The sequence below is a fragment of the Bubalus kerabau genome, chromosome 17, assembly GCF_029407905.1.
Source record: "Bubalus kerabau isolate K-KA32 ecotype Philippines breed swamp buffalo chromosome 17, PCC_UOA_SB_1v2, whole genome shotgun sequence".
In the NCBI taxonomy this organism is placed as follows: Eukaryota; Metazoa; Chordata; class Mammalia; order Artiodactyla; family Bovidae; genus Bubalus; species Bubalus kerabau.
In genome coordinates, this window is record NC_073640.1 from 60,075,724 (window position 1) to 60,079,581 (window position 3,858).

A 3,858-nucleotide genomic window follows, 5' to 3' on the forward strand; every position below is an offset into this window, starting at 1 on the left:
CCCCCCTCCTCGCCTGTCGCCCTTCCCACCCCCCCGGGAGGCTCGTCTAGGCCACTGCAGCAACCGTCTCCTCCTCCCCTCCCAGCTCGCCTCCTCCGGTCGGCTACCCCCGCCCCCACCTCCGTCCGCCTCCCGTCTCCCCCCAGGGACCCCGGCCCCCTGCTCTCTCCCTGACCCCCCTGCCTCCTCCAGTCCCCCGTCCACCTCTTCAAGGCCCCCCTCCAACCCCCTCCTCAGGCCCCCCCCTCGCTGTCTCGCTGCCCTTGGGACCACCGGGCCCCCCTCTCCTTCTCCTCCATCTCCTCCTCACTCTCGCTGCGCCCCCATCACCCGCTCGTAGGCCGGTCGGGGAGCGCGTCTCGGTCAGATTCTCTGTCCGTCGGTCCGTCCGTCTCGGTCTCCCTCGGCCGGACTCCGTCTGTCTCTCGCTCGCTTTCTCCGCGATTACAATTTCTAGTCACACGGCAGTGCAGAGCCAAGCTGTGCGCCTCGGCTCCCTCCTCCCCCCCATCTTCTTCCTCGCTTCCTGCGCGGGGCGGGCGCCTCCCCTCCCTCCTCCTCGCCCGCCCCCCCCACCCCCCACCCTTTCCTTGCGCCGGAGGCCTCCCCCTCCCCCGCTAATCAAAGGCTCTGTTATCTAATTAACCCATTGGTTCTGGGCAGCCGGGGAAGGTCGAGGGAAGCGGGGGAGGAAGGTTGAGAGCTGGGCTGCCCGGGGAAGTGGGGGAAGGGGGGCTCTGGGCCGTGCCAAGCCCGGCCTCGTGGTCCAGACAACCTCACGGGCTGCAAAACCAGGCCGGGCGGGCGCTGGCCGCCCCCCTCCACCGCTGGCCACACCACCCCCTCCCACACCTGCCCCCCAGAGTGCAGACAACCTAGCTAGGGCTCCTCTGCAGGCAGGCGCTCCCCTCAGCACCCCAGAAGCTCCCCCAAGCGCTCCCCCCACCACATGGGCACAGACCTCCACCCCAATATACCAGCGAACCGGGCCCACGTCACCCCAGTCCTTCAGCCCGAGGGCCAACCCCTACTCATATCACAAAGAAACCCACCCGCAGATGCAGTCCCCTCCCGCTGGACCTCAGCTGTTTCGAGCTACCTGCCTCCTGATACACTTCTGCAAAATGGGCAGGGCAGCCTCTTCCGTTCATTCTACTCATCCATTAGTCGATGAATCCATCCATCCAACAGATTTTTCCCCCCATGTCCCTACTATGTGCAGATGCCCTTAGAAATGTTGACAAACGCTACCGCCACCCTCCAGGCCCCACCGTCAAGCAGCAGCAGTAGAAAACGATAAGATCAAGCACCAGGGGGTCTGGGTTTGAGTCCTGGACTTGCTGTGTGACCTCGGGCCAGTGACTTCATTTTTCTGAGCTGCAGAAAAACGCGGTGAGACAGGGATAATAATAGTATCTATCTCACGGGGCCACTGGGGGACTGACTGGCTCAGGAAATGGCTCTCTCTTGACAGTAAATGCAGATCTGACCACTTCTTATCCCCACCACCATCTCCCCTAGGTGATCAAAGGTGCCTCCTCACTGGTCTCCCCTCTCTGACTCTCGCCCTCCCTCCCAGACTATTCCCACAGGTGGTCTGAGGGGTCCCGCCCCTCCAGTGCTCAGAGGCCCTCACACGCTGTCTGGCTGGGTGGAGGGGGTGGGGGGGGGTGGGGAGTAGGTGTGTGTGTGTAACCTGACCAAGGTTAAGCAGACCCTCTGCTGCTCCCCTGCTCACTCAACCACTTCGGGACACAGTAACTTCTTGCTGCTTCCGGATCTGGGCACACACTCCTGCCTCGGGGCCTTTGCACATGCTCTTCCCACTGCCTGGAACCTCAGGCGTGCCATCCTCCTTCAGGTCTTTGAACACCTGGCATCACACAGCACCGCTGCCTCACACCAGAACATTCTCTGCTTTGTCTATGTTGCATGTGTTACCCTCTGACTGGGGCTTCCCTGGTGGCTCAGTGGGAAAGAATCTGCCTGCCATTGCAGGAGATGCAAATTTGATCCCTGGAGAAGGGAAGATCCCCTGGAGGAGGGCGTGGCAACCCACTCCCAGTATTGTTGTCTGGAGAATCCCATGGACAGAATAGCCTGGTGGACTACAGTCCGTGGGGTCACAAAGAGTTGGACACGACTGCAGTGACTGAACAACAAGCCCATGAGTGTAAGCTCCTCAAGGGCAGGGACCGCGTCTAATGTGTGCACTCTGGTTCCCGGCACTTAGATGGCGCCTGGCACAGGGTAGGTGCTCAATGAACCCCGAGTGGAGGCATCAGCAGGTAAGTTATCTGACTCATCTAGACGCCTTCCCTCCTACTGTCACCCAGAGATACCCCTCTCTGCACACTCAGCCCAGATACGCACCCCCAGCTGCACATCTCAGGCTCACCCCCTACACATCCTGGATCCCAACGTTCCCTCCCATCCCGGGAGGCCAGCCTGGTGGAGGCAGCACATCCATATACCATGAACACAACCGCCTTCAGCTGGACATCCGTGCCCACGCCATGGTGCCACCTGGCTGATCGGCTCCCAGATACTCTACCCAAGGCCCCCAGGGCAGCTGTGTTCACCCACCAAACGCAGGCCAATCTGAGGGGAGCCACATCTCCGATGCCACCTGTGTGGGCTACACTGCTGTGCGCCAAGGGGACACCTGGCCCCAGATACATCCCTCCAAACCAGCTAACAGAAATGCTGGCTAACCCTCTTCAGGGCTGAGGTACACGCCTGACTCACAGCATCTCCTTGAATAATGCCACCACCATGCACGAATGTCCGCCATGTATCTGGCCCAGCGAGATCTCTACCCGTCGATCCCAGTGGCTCGTCACTGAGGTTGGGACCCCTCGGTGCAGCAGTTGCCCCAGCGACCCCCTCAAAGCCCTTCCTGCAGCCTTCCCTACCAGGGCTCCCTCTGGCTTTCCCCGGGTCCCCCTGGCTCTCCAGCCCCTCCCTTACCCTTTACCTCAACTTCTTGGGGTTTTCTTCATTTCTCCCAGCCGCTTCCCCCAGGCTCCTTGGGCCAAACACCTCGCTCCCTTTAAAGACAGTTTTTCCCTGCTTTTGTTCCAGACCTTCACACCCCAGCTCTGGTCAGCTGTCAGTATTAGAGGGACTGGGCTCTGTGCCTACAGGTTGGCTAGCATTTACCATTGCTCTCCCATTGGCCCTCTGACAGGGGACTGCTCTTACTCCCATTTCACAGACAGGAAAAGTGAGGCAGAGAGAAGCAAAGTCACCTGTTCAAGGCCAAAGACATAGCTGGGACAGGGCCCCTCCCTGTCAGCCTCCCCAGAGCTGAGGGGCTCCAGACTTTCCAGTTTGTCCTGATAGCAGGGACAATTCTCCTGGGGGACCTGCTCAAAGGTGACCTGCCTTCTGTGTCCCCTACTGGCCGGGGTGCACCTGTGGCAGTGATGGGGAGCTCCAGTCTTTCACTATATGGGCCCAGCGCCAACTGAGTGCTGCCTGCCGTCACCTGGTGTGTGTGTGCTAAGCCACTCAGTCGTGTCAGACTCTGCAACGCTATGGACTGTAGCCCGCCAGGCTCCTCTGTCCATGGGGATTCTCCAGGCAAGAATACTGGAGTGGGTTGCCATTTCCTCCTCCAGAGGATCTTCCCAACCCTGGGATCGAACCCGCGTCTCTTAATGTCTCCTGCACTGGCAGGCAGGTTCTTTACCCCTAGTGCCACCTGGGGGGCCCCCTCCCCTGGAGCTGCTGGCTTCTCCCTGTGGCCCTGGAGGAAGTCATTGTCCTTGTGCCTGTTTCCCAGATGGCGAAGCAGATCCTGAGGGTTGCAGGTACCGGCCGATTGTCATGGAGCCCGGAGGCGGGACAGTTGGG